Here is a 22,365-nt window from a genome sequence, read left to right as displayed (position 1 = left end):
TATACCGCCCTTCTCCCGGAGGACTCAGGGCGGTGAACAGGGCAATACATAAAAACTAGATACAAAAATTAAAAATTATTAAAACGTGATTAAACAATGCCCTTATTGTCTCCCTTAGTGACGGAAATTTAGGGTTCAACTGTGGCTAAGTCCGAGGACTACTTGAATGTAAATGTCCAGGGGGGGGGGTTAGGGTTTTTAAAAAAATAAAATAAAATAGCCCCTTCCTTTGTGCATTCATCTCTATGAAGCATCTTTAGGAGACTGATAAAGTAAGATTATTTAATTGTACTCACATTGCGTAATAATTAAACAACGTTTTGGACCAGGCTAGCACCCCGCTTGACTGTCACCGGTACATGCAAACAAGATTTTGCAGGATTTTTGTCTGTGTTGTTAGGGTGCTTGAACAGGAGACACTGAACATTAAAATTTGAGATAAGAGTTGACATTTTTTAATCTTATTTTATCATGCTGTCTTCTAAGAATGCTTCGTACGTATGAATGTTTGGAAAGGGGTATTTTGTTTTAATGGCATTTGAATTGTATTCTTAGACCTAGCTGCTGTCTGTTTTGTAAGATGAGTTTGTATTATTGTGTTTGATTTGGTATTATTTATTTTCATTTCCTATTTCTTCATACACACACATTAAAATATTAAAATTAATTTAAGCTTCAAAAGTTTATTTAAGTCATATTTATAGCTATTAACCTGGCAGACAGAGGTTAAATCTCCCATTTTCCACCACCTCCTTCTAAAATTGAGCTTTGCAAATGCTCAACTGCTCTAAAACAATATTTCAGATTTGACTATGTTGTAAGATGACTCTGCATTGTGTTTGATTTGATATTACTGATTTGTTTCATATTTCCTTAACTGCCCGTCTGTGAGAGAGAGGCCTTTGGGCAGCCTAGCTTGGAAACAGTATGCCAACAACAACGTTCACATTAAAATATTAAAATTAATTTAAGCTTCAAAACTGCATTTAAATTCTTTTTTTGGTTCTTTTTTATTGTGTTTGTGGTAAACTGTCCAGAGAGAGCTTCGGCTGTAGTTGATACTGTTTGTTTTAAATAAAGTCAATAATGAAATATGTATTATGCCTACATGCTTATACATAACACTTATTTTTAATGCATTTTCTTTGAGTTATGCTTTGCTCGGAGCAATTAAATGGCTGCTTGGGCAGTTCTGAACAAAGAAATGTATAAATTCTAGCTTTGCTTTGAATCTGTTTGCATTGCATATGTTCTCGAGTGAGTTGGGAATTATTTTTGCTGGAACTTGGCTAACTTGACTACACACACACACACACACACACACACACACATCAACAGCCGTCATGAGCACATTTTGAAAATCTGGATGCCAATTTAATAAATAAATATTGAATTGTCCCTCTGTGGCCTCCTCTCCAAGCTATGCAAAGGTTACCAATGCAGAAAATAAAGGCAAAAGACAAATAACATACAGTATTTTATATATGTGTGTGTGTGTATGTGTGTATACACACACACGCACACATATATATCTACATACATATACATATGTATATGTATATGTATATGTATCCCTTTAACCTAGATGGCTCTGATTTTTGCTGGACTACCACGTACCCCAAACGGAGCTAAAGAAAAAGTGTCTGGAAGGAATCAGCCCTTGGAAGCTGCATTCGCTCCTGAAAAGCCAAGGTGATTTTTAAACAGGTAGGTCTGCCTTTTCAAGGGCCCGTCTAGGTATCCCTCCCTCCCCGTAAGGGATAAAACTCGCTCGACCCAGTCCGGTTCCCTTGTTTTGCTAAGATTGCCTCCAGGCTTAAAACTTTCATTTTCAGCTTGGAAAATCGTTCTGTTTTAACTTGGCTCCCTCAAACAGCGAGCCAGGAACGAGATGTTCCCAGGACTCAACCAGTGTGTTAACTCATTGAATGCAACGGCTTGAGACATCGGAACAGCCCGCTAGCAAGCGTGGCTGGGTTCACACAACCGGTGAAACCCCAAACAAGCCAGCTTGGGCTTGTGGGCAGGCAGTAAAGAACAAAACGAAACAAAACAAGACAACAATCTGCTTAAGCTGGTTGTTGAAGTACAGCTGCTGGGATGATTTTATTTTATTATTTTATTTTATTTTATTATTTTATTTTATTTTATTATTTTATTTTATTTTTTTATTTTATTTATTTTATATTTTATTTATTTTATTTTATATTTTATTTTATATTTTATTATTTTATTTTATTATTTTATTATTTTATTTTATTTTATTTTATTTTATTATTTTATTTTATTTTATTTATTTTATATTTTATTATTTTATTTTATATTTTATTTTATATTTTATTATTTTATTTTATTTTATTTTATTATTTTATTTTATTTTATTATTTTATTATTTTATTTTATTTTATTTTTTATTTTATTTTATTTTATTTTATTTTATTTTATTTTATTTTATTTTATTTTATTATTTTATTTTATTTTATTTTATTTTATTTTATTTTATTTTATTTTATTTTATTTTATTTTATTTTATTATTTTATTTTATTATTATTTTATTTTATTTTTTGCAAGGCCAGCTTGAAAAAGAGCTTCCCCGGTTAAGGGGGATTTGAAGGAAATAACCACAGGCTGGAAGTCAGGCAATAGATGCATTTAATGAATTGTGGTTTGTTGCACAGTCAGCCAGGTGTTTAAGGTGGATCGTCTTTCCCAAGGATCTGGAACAGGCCGATGTTCTTGTTTCCTGAAATCAATATTAATATTTCCTAATCTTCCACAGAATAGAAGGTGTTCTGAGTCCTTTTGCAATTGACCGATGCTGATTTTGTCAATGCCAATGGTGTTCGAGTGGCTATGTTGTTGTTGGTGGTGGTGGTGGCTACACAGTCAACCAGATGTTCAGACTGGATTTGGCCTTATCGAATCCTTGCCAAGGATGGTGATAGGCAGCGGTGGATGTTTGATGGTGTTAAAAGATCTCATGGCAAAATGGAGGCCATTCTCAGTCCAGCTGCCTTCTGCAATTGACTGACGGCGATTTTTGTCAATGACAACGGTTGCTATTACGATTCATTGCACAGTCAGCCAATTATCTAAATTAGATATGGCGTGTTATCCATCTATCCAGTCCTTCCCAAGGACCCTGGGTGGAGAGGCAGACATGTTTGATGTTGTTGAAAGTCTCGTTGCAGGATGTTCGGAGTCAACTTGCCTTCTGCAATTGACTGATGGTGATTTTTTGTCAACGACCATGGTTGTTGTTGTTATTATTATTATTCTCATTTGGATTAGTGCAATGCTCTTTACATGGGGCTGCCCTTGAAGAGCACCCGGAGGCTTCAACTGGTGCAAAATGCGGCCGTGCGGGTGCTTATGGGAGTATCTTGGTACTCCCATGTTACACCACTCCTGCGCGAGCTGCATTGGCTTCCGGTTGTCCTCTGGGTGCGATTCGAGGTGCTGGTAATAACGTTTAAAGCCCTACATGGCTTAGGCCCGGGGTACTTGCGAGACCACCTGCTGCCATTGACAACCTCCCATCGCCCAGTTCGCTCCCACAGAGTCAGCCTCCTCAGGGTGCCGTCGGCCAGGCAATGCCGGCTGGCGACCCCCAGGGGGAGAGCCTTCTCTGTGGGCGCGCCGACCCTCTGGAATGAATTGCCCCCGGAGCTGCGGACGACCCCTGACCTTCGGTCCTTCCTCCGTGACCTGAAGACGTGGTTGTTCCAACAAGCGGGCCTGGACTGACTACGGTTTTTTAATTAGGCTTTTTACTGGTTTTTAAATTGTCATATAATTATTGTATTTATTGTTTAATTCTTTTTTAAATTTTCTATTTTATGTTTTCAATTTTTATTGCTGGGCGCCGCCCTGAGTCCTTAGGGAGAAGGGCGGCATGCTGTATAAATTTAATAAAATAAATAAATAAAATAAATTATTAATATTATTATGGTTCTGTTGCACAATCAGCCAGAGGTTTAGCCTGGACTTGGCATTTTTATCCAGCACTCAAGTCCTTCCCAAGGACCTGGGATGGGCGGAGGGGGTTGTCCGACAGCGTTGCTGGGGTGGATGGAAGCTGTGCCGTACAAAGCTGCCTTTTGCAGTTGGCTGACGGTGAACCTGTCAACGTCGCTGGTGTTTTGGGATTGCACCCAAGGCACCTATCTTTGCTTTCTTTTGACACAATCGTTTTCTTTCTATTTGCAGGCCTTTGCATTTCTTTTATCTTCTTCGATTCTTTCTCTTCCCCTCGGCTCTCTCCAACTACAGCTAATCCTTGACTTATAACAGTCTGTTGTTTAGTGACCGTTCGAAGTTACCACGGTACTGAGGGACGTGACCTACAACCGTTTTTCACACTTAGCGACCGTTGCAGCATCCCCGTGGTCGCGGGGTCAAAATTCAGACGCTTGGGCAACTGACTCGTACTTATGACGGTTGCAGCATTCCCTCGGGGTGTCACGTGATCCCCCCCTTTGGCATCTTTCTAACCAGCAAGGTCAAACGGGGAAGAACCAGTTTCACTACACAACCACGTAGCTCACTTAGACAACCGCAGTGAGTCACTTAACAGAAATGTGGCCAGAAATGTTGTAAAAGGGGGACCAACCTCACTGAACAACTCAGCGACATAAATCCCGGTGGGCCGAGTTGCGGTCGTAAGTCGAGGACCACCCGACACTACCATGTCATTCTTATTATCTTTATTATTACCATATTGAAAATCAGACACGGGGAAATTCAAAAGGAAAGCGTGAAGCTTGATCACCCCTCTGGAGAGACAAATTGCTCATCTCTAGCCAGGCTGTGTTTCTGGAAAGTCAATTCACCCTCTTCCTTTTTTGCGGCAGAAACTCAGGATCAGTATCAGAACAGAAGCTGGAAGGGACCTTGGAGGTCGTCTAGTCCAGCCCCCTGCTCAAGCAGGAGAACCTATATACCACTTCAGACAAGTGACTGTCCAGTTTCTTCTTGAAAACCTTGAATGATGGAGCACCCACAACTTCTGGAGGCAAGTAGTTCCACTGGTTAATAGTTCTCATTCTTGGGAAGTTTCTCCTTAGTTCCAGGTTGCTTCTCTCCTTGATTAGCTTCCATCCATTGCTTCTTGTCCTGCCTTCAGGCGCTTTGGAGAATAGCTTGACTCCCTCTTCTTTGGGGCAGCCCCTCAAATATGGAATACTTTCAATATTCTGAAATAAAGGTAAAGGTAAAGGTTCCCCTGCACATTCATGCTAGTCGTTTCCGACTCTAGGGACTGGTGCTCATCTCCGTTTCAAAGCCGAAGAGCCAGCGCTTGTCCGAGGACGTCTCCGTGGTCACGTGGCCGGCATGACTAGACGCCAAAGGCGCACGGAACGCTGTTACCTTCCCACCGTAGCGGTCCCTATTTTTCTACTTGCATTTTTACGTGCTTTCGAACTGCTAGGTTGGCAGAAGCTGGGACGAGTAACAGGCGCTCACTCTGCTACGCGGCACTCAGGATTCGACCCGCCAAACTGCCGACCTTCTGATCAATAAGCTCAGCGTCCTAACCCACTGAGCCACTGCGTCCCTATTCTGAAATACAGAGTACTAAATATTCAATAATAAATAAAAGACTTCAAAAGCCTCCAGTGATGAAGCACCCACAATTTCTGGAGGCAAGTTGTGCTGCAATTAATTGTTTGCGCTGTTAGGAAGTAGTTTCTCCTTAGTTCCAGGTTGCTTCTCCCCTTGATTAGTTTTTTCATCCGTTGCTTCTCGTCCTGCCTTCGGGTGCTTTGGAAAATAAATTGACCCCCTCCTCTTTGGGGCAGCCCCTGAGATACTGGAAGGCTGCTATCATGTCGTTTCCCCCCCGCCCCAGTCCTTCTCAGAAATTTTATTTTCTACATGTAAATGACCTATAAAAGAGGTTGCTGGGTGTTTCTCTCTCTTTCTCTCTCTCTTTCCATTTGTGAAATGATGGTGTCATGGTTCCGACAGATGAAACTCTTTGTCGGATGTTTTTGCACTGACAGATGGATGCGATGCTCAGCTCGGTCTGCACCCCACCCCACCGCGTTCTCCTTTTTACCAAGAGAAAGTAAAGGACACACACACACGTACGCAAAAACAGACCTTGCAAAAGTGAAAGGCACCCAGGGTTTGCAAAGGGATTTTTGTGGCTGAGCAAAAGACGTCGCCAAACATTGCATTAACAGGTTGGTGCGTTTTGATGTTTGTCTGGAGTGAAAGTCTCGCTGTCCCAATTGCTATTATTTTTTTCCCCCAGAATGCCATCGCAGACTATGGTGGGGGGGTGTGGGGCGGGCAAGCTTTTATTCTGCTATTTAATCCATGGAATTGGGTATGTCTAGTTTAATGAAGAGAAGGACGAGGGGGAACATGATAGCAGCGTTCCAATCTCTCAGGGGCTGCCCCAAAGAAGAGGCAGTCAAGCTCTTCTCCAAAGCCCCTGAAGGCAGGACAAGAAGCAACGGATGGAAACGGATCAAGGAGAGAAGCAACCTGGAACTAAGGAGAAACTTCCTGACGGTTAGAAAAATTAACCTGCCTCCAGAAGCTGTGAATGCTCCAACACTGGAAGTTTTTAAGAAGAGACTGGACAGCCACTTGTCCAAAATGGAATAGGGTTTCCTGCCCGAGCAGGGGGTTGGACTAGATGACCTTCAAGGTCCCTTCCAACTCTGTTAATTCTATTCTATTCTATTCTATTCTATTCTATTCTATTCTATTCTATTCTATTCTATTCTATTCTATTCTATTCTATTCTATTCTATTCTACTCTATTCTATTCTGTAAACCAGGATTAGACAAACCATGGTTTAATATGATTTCCTGGGTTTTACGGTTGGGCAAGGAGGAAAGGTGTTCCTTTTTAATGAGGCGGTAAGAATGCCCTTTTAATATTGTGATGTATTTTTAACAATGTAATTTTAACGTGGAGGCGTCCAGAAGATATTGTCTTAATTGTTTGTTTATTAGCTATTTTTAGAGTACAATCCCATCGAAACATCTGGCTGACTGGCCGACAGGCTACAATAATAATAAAAATAAAATGATCAGTAATAAAATATAATAAAACTTAAAAACATGAAATAGTAATGAGAGCTTTAACAATAGCTTCTGCCTCGGGAAAGGAAGGTAAGGATAGAAACGTAATCTGGCTGATTGTAACCAACTAGAATAACTTACGGATTTACAGCATTTTTATGCATACTTTCATGCGTATTTATGGTGTAACAAACATGGACTTACAAGATATATTAACTTAATAATATAACTAACAAATAGATAAATAACACCCTTATTATTATTATTTTTAAAAACCAATTCTCCAAAGCCCCTGAAAGCAGGACAAGATGCAACGGATGGAAACTCGTCAAGGAGAGAAGCAACCTAGAACTAAGGAGAAACTTCCTGACAGTTAGAACAATTAACCAGTGGAACTCCTTGCCTCCAGAAGCGGTGAATGCTCCAACACTGGAGGTTTTTAAGAAGAGACTGGACAGCCATTTGTCTGAAATGGTATAGGGTTTCCTGCCTTAGCAGGGAGTTGGACTAGATGACCTCCAAGGTCCCTTCCAACTTTATTATTATTAAATTGCAATTATATCATCTCACAGTGTGCCTTTAGGCTGACAATTTATCTCCCTTTGCTTCCCCTTTCCATAGTGCTCATCGGAAAGCGATATACAGGCGGTCCTTAGCTTATGACCACAGTCCAGCCCAACCGTTCTGTTGCTAAGCAAGGCAGCTAAAGGACTTCTTCTGCCCCGTTCTGTAACTTTTTCTTTTGCCACAGTTGTGAAGTGAAACACTGCAGCTGTATATTTAGAATCAAGGTAATGGAAGAGTATTTTACAGTTGAGCAAGAAGTTGCAAGGCAAACTTCTTCTTCTTCTTCTTCTTCTTCTTCTTCTTCTTCTTCTTCTTCTTCTTCTTCTTATTATTATTATTATTATTATTATTATTATTATTATTATTATTATTATTAATTATTATTTAGCTTGGAACTGCTAATGTTCCTGGGACTACCTTAGTAATTCTTAGGTCCTTGGTTAGGCTGGAATTATTCAATTTCCACCAGTCTTAGACTGTGAATTTAACTGCAGGATAATATCATCATCATCATCAACACCAACAATAACAGTAATGATAATAATGAATTTGTGTGCCACCCAACTCCAAGTAATTGTGATCCCTTATTTTACAGGTTTTTCTGTTCTTAGAGCCTGAATTTTGAAAACCCTTCCTTTCGTACAATTGTGCAAATGTTAAGTACTGACCAAACACCAGAACAAAACCAGAACCGGGCTTTAGGCAAAAAGGAATTGGAAAAGGAACAAAAGAAATTAATATTGTATACGGTAAGAGCTGCAAGATTGTCGCACGCAAAACATTTAGAGAAGCAATGGAAAGTCGACCGTGGAGGTCTGGATTTTAAGACTGTCAGATCTTGCAGAGGCAGTGAAACTGACCGGTTTGGTCACACAGAAAAAACATAAAAGACTTTTTTAAAAAAAATAAAAATAAAATAAAGAATGAAACCTGATTTTGGCTTTTTGCTGAAAGAAGGGGGCGGGGGAAAAACCCGAATTGAGCATTTCAGGATATGGAGATTAAAAATGAGACTTAGAAGCCTTGGGACAAGTTTCAGATGACAATTATTCGAGAGAAAGCTGAGCCGAAGGCCATATTTTCTATGATTTCTGTTTTTTGTTCCTTTTTCTCCCATTTCTTTCTCGTTTCTCTGTTTCTGATTTTTTGGTGCGTGTTCCTGTTTCTTAGATTTTATGACACTGAAATTTCTTTTGACAGGGGTAGAGAGGAACAATCCATGCAGGTTTTATTCAAATGTTCCTCTCTTGACTGACATGTGTCGCCAAGCAGCTGATGGGGTCTTCAAACTTGGCCCTTTTATGACTTGTGGACTTCAACTCCCAGAATTCCTCAGCCAGCCTCCATTTTGTTTGTTAGATTTAAGACAGGGGCCTTCAAACTTGGCCCTTTTATGACTTGTGGACTTCAACTCCCAGAATTCCTCAGCCAGCCTCCATTTTGTTTGTTAGCTTTAAGACAGGGGCCTTCAAACTTGGCCCTTTTATGACTTGTGGACTTCAACTCCCAGAATTCCTCAGCCAGCGTCCCTTTTGGCCTGCTTGCTCTCTTGTAATCCCTTCCTCTGCAATCTCTCCACTCTAGAGAGAAGGTGAAAAAAAAAAATAGGCTGGCTGAGGAATTCTGGGAGTTGAAGTCCACAAGTCATAAAAAGGCCAAGTTTGAAGACCCCCTGATCTAACGCATGTAGTCATCAGTCTTTGATATCCATCCAATCCCACTACAGGCTACCCTTAAGTTACAAACTACAACTCAGCCCAAACTTTAGGTCACTAAGTGAGACATTTCAGTGGGTTTTTCTCATTTTACGACCTTTCTAGCCAGGGTGGTTACGTCAATCCCTGCTGGGGTAAAGATGAGCAACACAGTCGTTAAATGAATCTGGATTCCCCCATTGACTTTGCTTGCCAGAAGGTCGCAAAAGGGGGATCGCGTGAGCCCGGGGGACACTGCGACTGTCATCAATACGAGTCAGTTGCCGAGCGTCCGAATTTTGAGCACGTGACCCTGGGGATGCCGGGTGTAAGGGTGAAAAGGTCACTTTTTTCAGCCCCATTGTGCCCTCAAATTGTCACTAAACAAACGGACGTAACTTGAGGACAACCGGTATTTCCCACGCTTGGCTCCTGATATTGCTCACGGATGACCGAGGTATAAAATCTTGGTGGAGCAGTGGGCTAACGCCTCCTTAAGTAACGCCAGCTGCCTGCAATTATTGCAGGTTCGAGTCCCACCAGGCTCAAGGTTGACTCAGCCTTCCATCCTTCCCAGGTAGGTAAAATGAGGACTCAGATTGTTGGGGGCAATTAAGCTGACTTTGTAATAATGTCGCTTGGGTGTGTGTGAAAGCCCTAATAAGCAGGCATATATATAGAATGAAGGCTACTGCTAAGCACATTGGTTTGTGCTTCTTAGATTGTAAGCCACCCTGAGTCTTCGGAGAAGGGCGGGATATAAATGGGATTATACAAATTAAATTATTAAATTAAATTAAATTAAAAGAAAAAACAAAAAAACCCCACAGCCCCATCCTTTCGGATATCACTGAATTCATCTCCAAAATCACCCACGGCGAATGTCCCCGGGATCTTCCCCTCCTCGCAAGTCGATCTTAAACTTACACAATGAACCTTTCGAAACGGATTTTTGACTCATATTTTCATTTTCACCACAGCTGCCTCAGACAAGCCTCTCCTTTTTATTTCAGCTCTGGCTTTTCAGCCAGGGATCCAGCCGCTTCTGAAAAGAGATAACCATCGTCCCTTTGTGGGTTTTTTTTAGAGGCGTCAAGGAGGTTGGAAGTAATTAATTGGCAAAGGTTTTTTTTTTTTTTAATTTCCACCTTTTGCCGGGCACAGATTCAAAGCTCCTCTGTGTTCCCAGGATAGGGAACGATTGGAGTTTGCAGTGATTATTCTGCGATAGTGTGTCTGTGTCTGTGTGTGTCCGTGCATGTATATGGATATATGTAGGGACGCCGTGGCTCAGTGGGTTAGGACACTGAGCTTGTCGATCAGAAGGTCGGCAGTTTGGCGGGTCGAATCCCGAGTGCCGCGTAACAGAGTGAGCGCTTGTTACTCATCCCAGCTTCTGCCAACCTAGCAGTTCGAAAGCACGTAAAAAATGCAAGTAGAAAAACAGGGACCGCTACGGTGGGAAGGTAACGGCGTTCCGTGCACCTTTGGCGTCTAGTCATGCCGGCCACATGACCACGGAGATGTCCTCGGACAAGCTCTGGCTCTTCGGCTTTGAAACGGAGATGAGCACCGGCCCCTAGAGTCGGAAACGACTAGCACGCATGTGCGGGGGAACCTTTACCTTTACCTTTATATATGTATATCTATATGTATATATACACTCTCTCTCTCTCTCCCTCTCTCTCTCTCTCTATCTATGTATGTATGTATGTATGTATGTATATGTATGTGTATATGTATATGTATATATGTGTATATATACTATATATTTACTATATGTATATCTATACATATAGTTTTTCCTATCCCAGATTTCAGTCGCTCTATTGTATTTTAATGAATACACCTGGGATTCAAGTTTTTAAGATTATTAGAGATATCTATATCTATCTATATCGAATCGGATGTTTTTAAGATTTTTTTTCATTGTTTTGATGAGTTTTTTTTTACTGTTTTTAATTGTTTTCAAATATTTTTAAGATTTTAACTGGAATATAAGAACAACAACAACAACAATAAAGTTGGAAGGGACCTTGGAAGTCATCTAGTCCAACCCCATGCTCAGGCAAGAAACCCTAGACCATTTCGGACAAATGACTACGTGAAATACAGGTAGTCCTCTTCTTATGACCACAACTGAGATCAAAATTTCCAACCCTAGGACAATTAAATGAGTTTTGCTCCATTTTACGACCTTCCTTGCCACAGTTCTCAAGTGAATCATGGCGGTTGTTAAGTTAGTTACCCGGTCGTTAAATGAATCCGGCTTTCCCGTTGGCTTGTCAGGATGTCACAAAAGGTAACCCCGGGGGGGGGGGGAACACTGCAACTGTCATAAATGTGAGTCGGTTGCCAAGCGTCTGCATTTTGGCCACGGGGGGATGCTGCAACTTATAAATGTATATAAATGTAATAAAATATAAATGTATATAAATGTAATAAAATAAATAAATAAAAATAAACAGTCCTTAAGTGTGAAAAACGGTCCCAAGTCCCTTTTTTTCAGTGCCGTTGTAACTCCAAATGGCCATTAAATGAGTGGTTGCACGTTGAGGACTAAACGCATGTGTTTTGAAATTGCGAGCCACCCAGAGTAGTTTGCAGAGATCGGCGGCTATGGAAACCAAACCGGCAAATAAATAAATACGGAGAAAGGGTAGGGAAATCTCGCTTGCTTGCCTAGGAGGCAGCGGACATGTTTGATCTCAAGAAACAGCAACAATAAGCATCATGAGGTAATCTTGTGCCGAGATGTGAACCAATGGCATTCTGGCATTGCCACAGGGTGAGATGGGGTGTGTATTGATCCCACATCTCATGACTGCAAGAAAGGAATGGTCCCTCTTTGTTTGTGGCAGCGGTTTTCAAGCTTCCCCGCTTTAAGATGAGTGGACTTCAACTCCCAGAATTCCCCAGCCAAACTGCTTTAAGATGGGTGGACTTCGACTCCCAGAATCCCTCAGTCGGCATACTTTAAGATGGGTGGACTTCAACTCCCAGAATTCTGCGGCCAGCATGTTTAAGATGGGTGGACTTCAACTCCCAGAATCCCTCAGTCAGCATACTTTAAGATGGGTGGACTTCAACTCCCAGAATTCCCCAGCCGGCCTGCTTTAAGAGGGGTGGACTTCAACTCCCAGAATCCCTCAGTCGGCATGCTTTAAGAGGGGTGAATTTCCACTCCCAGAATTCTGCAGCCAGCATGTTTAAGATGGGTGGACTTCAACTCCCAGAATCCCTCAGTTGGCATACTTTAAGATGGGTGGACTTCAACTCCCAGAATTCCCCAGCTGGCCTGCTTTAAGATGGATGGACTTCGACTCCCAGAATCCCTCAGTCGGCATGCTTTAAGAGGGGTGGACTTCAACTCCCAGAATCCCTCAGTCGGCATGCTTTAAGAGGGGTGGACTTCAATTCCCAGAATCCCTCAGTTGGCATGCTTTAAGGGGTGGACTTCAACTCCCAGAATTCCCCAGTCAGCATCCTTGAAAAGGTGGTTTCTGGGAGTTGAAGTCCACCCGTCGTAAAGTTGGCAAAATTGAGAAAGACTGCTCTATTGTGATGGAACAGGAGCAGCAGGAGGAATTCTGGGGGTTGAAGTCCACACACGGGGAAAGTTGCCAAAGTTGCCAAATGCATATCGCAACCCATAATAAGCGGGAGGGAAGAATGAGGTATAGAACAATCTTCTCTAAGCTTCTTCAGAACTGCCTTATCTTAGATGAATCTCAGCTGACAACAACATCAAAAGCACATTTGTTCTCTGCACCTTTGCAGAAATACTTTTGAAAGATTCTTTAAAAAGATTTTTCAGCTGTGCAACATTTGAACCCAGGGCCCTGTGAAAGAGGGAGGCCCGCTCTTTTTGCTCCCCCAAAATAATTGATCTTGCTGTGTTTCTCCTTTTTTAGTTATTTCTTGATCCAATTTATATGCTGTTGTCCTGAATGGCGGATTGATTTAATTTAATTTCTTACTCATTTGTTTTAATTGATCTAACCGATCTCATTTAAGCCTTTTTTTATCAGTCAAGCCTTTCTTGTATATTGGTTCAAATTAGATGCTAAAGTAGTCCATCAATTTGTAGGGTTAGTGTCAGATTTCAAAGGTCCTGATCTTAAGTGCTTTATTTAATTTGGGGTGCCTGTATCATATGCAGGCAATCCTTGACTTACATTAATTCATTGACTTAAACAGTGACTTAGGACCGTTTTTCACACTTAACGACCGTCGGAGCATCCCCATACGTCACGTGATCAAAATTTGGATGCTTAGCCACTGACTCATAGTTATGATGATTGATGCCCAGTGTCGTTCCGTAGTCAGATGAGTGGCAGATAAATTAAATAAATAGACATGGTTACTTTCCCTCTTTCTCTCTCTATTTTTTCCAAAATTGTGTTTGTTCCAAACAGTAAGCCAACTTTACAAACGGCACACTTTAAATAGTAACCCCGATTTTCTCGTTCAGGATCGTGCATTGGTTTGATGCCAACAGATCCCGGGGTTCAAGCAGGACCCCGATTTTCTCGTTCAGGATCTGCAAGCCAAACTTCATTTTTCTTTCTTTTTTGGGGGCGGGGGCACGAATTCCAGCTTCAGAAGTGGAGACCACCAGGAGGTGCCGTGATGGGCAGAGCTTTGACTGTACCACTGTGGTGGCCATTTTGACTTTTTTGACTTTACCTGGGTCTGAAAGGCAGCGGTTTACCTTACCTGCCCGTCACCTGGAGGAATAATTGTCTGGTGCCATTCTTTTTTGAAGACTGAAAAATGGGGGGGGGGAAGAGCTTTTAAAATATTGGTAAGACAATGTTTAATTACACTGCAAACGATCAAGTTGATTGGTGGATTGATCGTCGTCGTTTGGTCTTTTGCACTCATTTCCATAAATATCAGTTCCTTTCTGAACTTAGTGGGATTTATTGCTGAATAAAAAAAACACATATCGAATAAAAAAATTATCTCTTTTCTTTTTTGCCTTTTTTGCTTCCTCTTTTTTTCTGCTTCTTTCAGAAATTATGCACTTGCTTTTTTGTCTCTTGTTCTATCCCAGAGGTCCCCAACTTTTCCCGGTTTCTCTAGGGCAGGGGTCGGCAACCTCGGCTCTTTTATGACTCGTGGACTTCAACTCCCAGAATTCCTGAGCCAGCATAGTTGAAGTCCACGAGTCATAAAAGAGCCGAGGTTGCCGACCCCTGCTCTAGGGAAAGAGAGGGGGAAGCATTTTACATGCACACACGCACGCGGACACACAAATGGGCCCGCGAGCACCCGTGATGCAAACAGGGCGGTGCCAATGCCTGCGTGACACTCGCTAGCACCGTCCCATTTTTCTCACGGCAGCAGCGCTAGAGCAAGTGGGGGTGAGCGCAGGCAGATAGGTGCGCACACGGGCCAGCCTGTTCCACGACCTTGTGGCCAAGAGGCCACAGCCCTGTAGTGGGCCACGGACCAGAGGCTGGGGACCCCTATTCTATCCAATAAAATCTGAGGCTGTAATATTTAACCCTATTGTATCTCAACTAAACATCCAATTTATTTCTTAAGGGCGGGAAGATAATAATAATAATGATAATGATAATAATGATGATGATGATGTCAACCATTAGTGCCAGTCAGTTTGAGAGTTCAGATGACTGAGTTTCATGTTTTATGAATAAAAGTTTTATATAATAATAATAATTACTATTATTATTATTATTATTATTATTATTATTATTATTATTATTATTATTCAAACATCTACATCTGCCTAATCCTCAGGATCAAAAGGGTGAAACAGGTTCCACCCCTGCTTTCATTGCATACAGAAGAACCCGACAACTGTTTAATAAGTAGATGCACCAGGTTGCCCCAATTTGTCCTCGCTCTCCCTTGATCCCGTGTCGACAATGGCGAAGTTGGATTACTATAATCTCCTTAATCCGCAGCCTTTCAGGTGCTCCTGAGCATAATTTGAAACTCCCGAGACAAGCGGCGTTCCCCTAGGAGAATCAAAGGCACACTGTGTAATACTACTAATACTCCTACTCCTACTACTAATAATAATAAGGAAGGGACCTTGGAGGTCATCTAGTCCAACCCCCTGCTCAGGCAGGAAACCCTATATCATTTCAGACAAATGGCTGTCCAGTCTCTTCTTAAAAACTTCCAGTATTGGAGCATTCACCGCTTCTGAAGGCAGGTGGTTCCACCGGTTAATTGTTCTCACCGTCAGGAAGTTTCTCCTTAGTTCTAGATTGCTTCTCTCCAACTTCTCGCCCTCCCTGGAAATGATGGCCCAGGAATTAGGAGACTGTGAGTTATAGACCCACCTTAGGTATGAAAACCAGCTGGGTGACTCTGGGCCAATTGCCAGGAGACGGAGATTTCCAGTCCTGCCTTAGATACAAAAGCCGGCTGGGTGACTTTGGGCCAATCACCAGGAGACGGTGAGTTCTAGTCCTGCCTTAGGCACGAAAGCCGGCTGGGTGACTTTGGGCCAATCCCCAGGAGTTCCTAGATATCTGGTGAAAAATGGGTTACAGGACTCAGGACTGTCAGCTGAGCAACCAGGGCCAGCCGCTGCAGAACTACTGGAACAAAAGGTGTTTACCCGTCGCAAATACACAGTGATTGAAAACAAAGAAAGAATGATCTGTTATTACAGATCAAGTCCAACAAGGTTATCTAAAACAAATGCACCAGTTCTGGAAAGAACCACATCCAGAATCAGAAATGACAGAACAGAGACTAGCAGATCAACGCCGATTTATAATACAAAATATAAAGTATTCACGGAAACAGAACTGGACGAAGTGCAAAGGTTTACCCAGGGCAAAGAAATCAAAGCCTTGCCAGAAGTAATTCAGAATGTAGAGGCAAGCCAGGGGGAGTTGGCAGTGAAGGAATCCAGCAGAGATACACAACTGTTCTCATTTGGAAACCGGGCACCTCTTCCTCAGGAAGAACAAAGCCCTCTAACTAAAGAAATAAAAGAATTGGGGGGAAAAAGAATAACTGAGCATCTAGAACAGCAAAAAAAAAAAAAAACAGAATAAGGCTGCCTGCACTGAAGCTTGTTCCAAAGAAACAGCTAGCACAAGCATTGAAAGACGCAAATACTGCAATATCAAGTATAAGCACCAATTCACTGCAAGAAACAAGCCAACTAATGTACAGCACAGCTGCAGTTAAAACTGAATACCTGGGGTGCAAAATCAACAAAGAATAAAAACCAACAGTGCAAACATCCACATCTGCCTATCCCAGGTCCTTGGTAAGGACTCGATAGACAAAAATGCCAAATCCAGTCTGAACATCTTGCTGACTGCACGATGAATAATAACAACAACAATAATAATAACAACAATAATAATTCAAACATCCACATCTGCCCATCCCAGCTCCTTTGTAAGGACTCAATAGGTAGACAAAATGCCAACTCCATTCTGAACATCTGGCTGACTGTGTGATGATCAATAATGATAATGATGAAAATAATAATAATAATAATAATAATAATAATAATAATAATAATAATAATAATAATGGCAGAATATAAGGAAAAATGGCTGGATGACAGATTGAATAGATGGAAAACCAAAGCTTTGCATGGACAACATTTGAAAAACATTGAAGGAAAATGTGACAACTTACTTGACATGGGCATGGCTTAAGATGGGAACCATCAAGGAAGAAACGGAAGGCTTAATACTGGCCGCTCAAGAACAAGCACTACAAACTAATGCCATGAAAGCGAAGATACAGAAATCTACTGACAATCCAAATTGCCAACTTTGCAACCACAAAGTTGAAACTGTTTCACATTTAATATGTGAGTGCAGCAAAATTGCGCAAACTGATTACAAAACTAGATATGACCGAGTTGCTAAACTAATCCACTGGGCATTGTGTAAAAAATACACTTGCCTGTGTACAAAAAGTTGTGGGAACATAGGGTGGAAAAAGTTGTGGAGAATGAGAGGGTGAAGATCTTGTGGGACTTCTGAATACGGAGAGATACTTCTGAATACAGACAACACGCCCGATATCGCAGTCGCAGAGAACCGAAGTGTACAGCTGATTGATACCGCTATACCAGGAGATGCCAGAGTCGAAGAAAAAGAATTGGAAAAAATTACGAAATACCGCGACCTGGCCATCGAAACTGCGCGATTATGGATGAAACGCGTAACAGTGACACCCATTGTCATCGGGGCGCTGGAAACTATGTCCAAAAACTTTGCAAAATACATCAAGAAATTGCAGCTTCCTGCAATAGCTCCAGCAAAGCTACAAAAAACTGCGCTACTCGGAACATCTTACGAGGAGGAGAGACCTGGTTGACACCTAGGATGCTGGCAGCAACCCGTGTCAACCATTAGCGCCAGTCAATTTGAATGTTCAGTTGACTGAGTTCCATGTTTAATGAATAAAAGTTTTTATAATAATAATAATAATAACAACAACACCTGGTTGATACCTAGGATGCTGGCAGCAATCCGTGTCAACCATTAGTGCCAGTCAATTTGAGTGTTCAGTTGACTGAGTTTCATTTTTTATGAATAAAAGTTTTATAATAATAATAATAATAATAATAATAATAATAATAATAATAATAATAATAATAATAATGATGATGATGATGATGATGATGATAATGATGATAATGATGATGATGATGATGAAAGGGACCATTATTATTATTATTATGATGATGATGATGATTACCAGTCAGATTTGGCAGACCACAGCTGATAAAATTTCCTTGAATTAGACAAGGTTACGCATAGTCCTTGACTTACAACATTTTGTTTAGTGACCATTCGGAGTTACAACGGCACTGGAAAAAAGTGACTAATGACCCCTTCTCACACTTACGACTGTTGCAGCATCCCCGTGCTCACGCGATCGAAATTCGGACGCTCAGCAGCTGACTCACATGTACGATGTTGGCCGTGTCGTGGGTTCAGGTGATCCCCTTTTGTCACCTTCTGACAAGGCAAATGAGTGGAGGGAGCCAGATTCGCTGAATGACCATGTTATGAACTTAACAGCTGCTGTGGCTCAGTTAACAAGCATGGCAAGAAAGGTCATAAAACAGGGCAAAGCTCACTTCACCACTGTCTTGCTTAGCGACGGAAACTTTGGGCTCAATTTGGGACGTAAGTCGAGGACCGCCTGTAACAGAATTAGGGGTGGAGCCAATTTTGATTGTTCTTGTGGTTGGTATTGTTATTCTATATTTTTATTCCGCTTTTTTATGTGTACAACTCAAGGCGGTGAAGTTACGTAATACTCCTTTTTTCTCCTCAACAACCCTGTGAGGTAGGCTGGGCTGAAAGAAATATGTTGTCTAGTTATATATTAAATTTGTTTCGCTGCCGGGCAACTTATTAATGGACCGCATTCTGCATTGCTGCTGACCATTTTAATTTTGCTAATAATTTTAATCCTTCCGAAAATTAAAAGGTAAGCAAAAATGTGGAATGCAACCCGTGCAGCGCTGGATAGATGTTCAGTCCTAATTAGTTAAAATGTGCTAATTAGGTTAATTAGGGCATCTTCGGTTTGAATTTTTGGCTACAGGAATGTTTCCCCCCCCCCACACACACACATTGGTGTCTATTTAAATGTTTTAAATAAATAAATAAATATTTATTTAAAATAATACTTTATTGTTTTTTTAGCATTGCTTAGGAGGGAAAAAAATGCGGAACGCATTTATTGGCCTGCGAGTGGTAAAGTTAACCAGGTTAGGTCCAGATTTAGCCACTTTCACAACTTAACTGGGTTAAGTGTTAACCTTGGTTAGTTCTTTTGGCTGATTTGGGCTTCTACCTACATGTAGTTCTTGACTTAGGACCCCAGTCGAGCCTCAGATTTCTGTTGCTAAGTGAGACATTTGTTAGGTGAGTTTACTCCCACTGTTGTTAAATGAATCACTGCACGGGGAGGCTGCGACGGTCGTGTGAAAAACGGTCATAAAACAGTCACTTTTTTTTCAATACCATTGTAACTTCGAACAGTCACTAAATGAACTCTTGGATATGAATGCACCCGGAGCTTTTACCATAACAAAGCAATCCTCAACTTATGACGGTTATATTTAGTGACCTTTCAAAGTTACGACGACACAATGACCATTTTTCACACTTGCTCCGTCCCTGCGGTCCAAATCCAGGCATTTGGCAAACGGCTCGGGTTTATGACGGTTGCAATGACCTCGTGGTGTGTGCGTGTTTGTGTGTGTGTGTGTATGTGTGTCTCCTATGACACACACATAACACACGTCCTTTTGCGTCCTTCCAACAAGCAAAGTCTGGGGGGGGAAGCCGGACTGAACAGCTGCAGTGAGTTCCTGAACAGCTGTGGCGGGAATGGTCGTAAAGTGGGACAAAGGTCCCTTAACACATCTCACTTAGCAACGGAAAGATGGGGCTCAGCTGTGGCCATAAGTCGAGGACCCCCTGTAACTTAAAAGCAGAGGTCCCCAACCTTTTGGGCACCAGGGACCGCTTCTGTGGAGAGAGCTTTTTCCGCGGACTGGAGGGTGCGTGGTTTTGTGTGCTGCCTGTTTTTTTGTGTGTGTGTGTGCTTTGCTTGTTTGTGTGGACCGGTTGCTGGCGTGCCACGGACCGGTACCGGTCCACGGACCGGGGGTTGGGGACCCCTGACTCAAAAGGCAGGCCAAGGCTTTCTCCCCTGCAAGGCAGGAGACATGCAAAGCGATTACCGGGTTCAACGCAACAAATTGTTCCTCCGATCGAAAGGGCGAAACAGGTTCCGGATTGTGCGTGCAGCTGCCAGAACAAAGCCCCACCCCTGCTTTCATTGCACACAGAAGAACCCGACAACTGTTTAATAAGTAGATGCACCAGGTTGCCCCAATCTGTACTCGCTCTCCCTTGATCCCGTGTCGACAATGGCGAAGTTGGATTACTATAATCTCCTTAATCCGCAGTCTTTCAGGTGCTCCTGAGCATAATGTGAAACTCCCGAGACAAGCGGCGTTCCCTAGGAGCATTAAAGGCACACAATATGTACTACTACTACTACTACTACTACTACTACTACTACTACTAATGATAATAATAATAATAATAATAATAATAATAATAATAATAATAATAATAATAATAATAATTATAATGTTGGAAGGGACCTTGGAGGTCATCTAGTCCAACCCCCTGCTCAGGCAGGAAATCCTTAACATTTCAGACAAATGGCTGTCCAGTCTCTTCTTAAAAACTTCCAGTGTTGGATCATTCACAGCTTCTGGAGACAAGGAGTTCCACTGGTGAATTTTTCTCACTGTCAGGAAGTTTCTCCTTAGTTCTAGGTTGCTTCTCTCCTTGATCAGTTTCCATCCGTTGCTTCTTGTCCTGCCTTCGGGCACTTTGGAGAAGAGCTTGACTGCCTCTTCTTTGGCGCAGCCCCTCAAATATTGAAAGGCTGCTATCATGTCTTCTCTCCAACTTCTCGCCCTCCCTGGAAGGAGAGTCTGCGGTCCTTATACTTCCTGGAGTTGTAGTCAGGTGCAGCTGAGGGTAATTGGGTATCTGGCGCCTGGTTGGTCCAGAGACTTGGTTCCTCGAAATGAAGGCACTTGGGGAATTCAAAGGACGGGCATGGTGTGGCTGTTGGGATTATCCTCACAACATCACATTGACCACTTTGGGTCAAGGGATAAGGTGATGGCCCAGGAACTAGGAGACGGTGAGTTCTAGACCCACCTTAGGTTCGAAAGCCAGTTGGGTGACTTTGGGCCAATCACCAGGAGACAGTGAGTTCTAGTCCCTCCTTAGGCATGAAAGCCGGCTGGGTGACTTTGGGCGAATCACCAGGAGACAGGGAGTTCTAGTCCCGCCTTAGGCATGAAAGCTGACTGAGTGACTTTGGGCCAATCACCAGGAGACGGTGAGTTCTAGTCCCTCCTTAGGCACGAAAGCCGGCTGGGTGACTTTGGGCCAATCACCAGGAGACGGGGAGTTCTAGTCCCGCCTTAGGCAGGAAAGCCGGCTGGGTGACTTTGTGCCAATCACCAGGAGACGGTGAGTTCTAGTCCCGCCTTAGGCATGAAAGCCGGCTGGGTGATTTTGGGCCAATCACCAGGAGATGGTGAATTCTAGTCCCGCCTTGGGCATGAAAGCTGGCTGGGTGGCTTTGGGCCAATCACCAGGAGACGGTGAGTTCTAGTCCCGCCTTAGATACAACAGCTGGGTGACTTTGGGCCAATCACCAGGAGACGGTGAGTTCTAGTCCCGCCTTAGATACAACAGCTGGGTGACTTTGGGCCAATCACCAGGAGACGGTGAGTTCTAGTCCCGCCTTAGATACAACAGCTGGGTGACTTTGGGCCAATCACCAGGAGACGGTGAGTTCTAGTCCCGCCTTACCTAGAAAAGCTGGCTGGGTGACTTTGGGCCTGTCCTTTTCTCTCAGCCCAACCCACCTCACAGGATTGTCATTGAGGGGAAAATAGGAGGAGGAAGGAGTATTATGTATGTTCGCTCCCTTGAGTTACTTATAAAGTAATAAAGCTTGCTTTTGTGTTCATTTCTAGGGAATTGGGTGTGGACGTTTTTGTGTATGTGTGTTTAAAAAAACAAACAAAACCCCCCCCACTTTTGTTCATATTTTGCCTTTACCGTATATTCTTTTCCGGAGAATTGGGTTGCATTGTTTTATGTTTGCTTTTGAGTTGCTTTTTTTGTGTGTGTGCATTTTTGCCTGGTTTCCAAAATAATTGTAATAAAAAATTGTTTTTAATTGACGAAAAATCGATTGGCCCGCTGAGTAGAGAGGGTGGATGAGGGATGATGAGCCCCCCCCTCTCAAGCCACAGAAATCCCAAGGTGACTTAGCGAGCTGAGTTTAGACAACACACAAAGTCACAGAAGAAAGGAACCAAGGTTAAACCTGACCTAACTTATTATATTGTGTGAACGCATCCCTTGCGCTTTCCCTTCTGGTGGCTTAAGCACGCTGCCTCCCCCCCCCTCAATTCAACCAATCATTTATTCATTTATATCCCACCTTCTTTATTATTTTCGAGAGTCCTCGATCTATTTT

The 22,365-nt window shown here is 42.3% G+C and overlaps 1 protein-coding gene and 1 long non-coding RNA gene across 4 annotated transcripts in view; one reads left to right on the top strand and one right to left on the bottom strand.

The window, feature by feature from the left end:
* LOC310641209 overlaps window positions 1-8,719 on the top strand; it is a 276,109-nt gene extending 267,390 nt beyond the window's left edge. The window contains exons 2-6 of one of the 3 annotated variants that reach the window (XR_014492681.1): window positions 1,586-1,707; window positions 4,855-5,015; window positions 6,007-6,189; window positions 7,664-7,833; window positions 8,205-8,719. This is a non-coding gene — a long non-coding RNA (uncharacterized lncRNA). Of the gene's footprint in view, window positions 1-1,585; window positions 1,708-4,854; window positions 5,016-5,971; window positions 6,190-7,663; window positions 7,834-8,204 lie in introns of all 3 variants that reach the window. The other 2 variants (XR_014492680.1, XR_014492682.1) reach the window with 2 other exon arrangements.
* LOC310641201 (transferrin receptor protein 1-like) overlaps window positions 1-22,365 on the bottom strand; it is a 546,690-nt gene that overhangs the window by 145,268 nt on the left and 379,057 nt on the right. The gene's annotated exons all lie outside the window — the stretch shown is intronic.

This window comes from Vipera ursinii (assembly GCF_947247035.1).
Source record: "Vipera ursinii genome assembly, chromosome: 5".
In the NCBI taxonomy this organism is placed as follows: Eukaryota; Metazoa; Chordata; class Lepidosauria; order Squamata; family Viperidae; genus Vipera; species Vipera ursinii.
The sequence above is the reverse complement of the archived record's forward strand: the minus strand, read 5'-3'. Positions and strand labels throughout refer to the sequence as shown.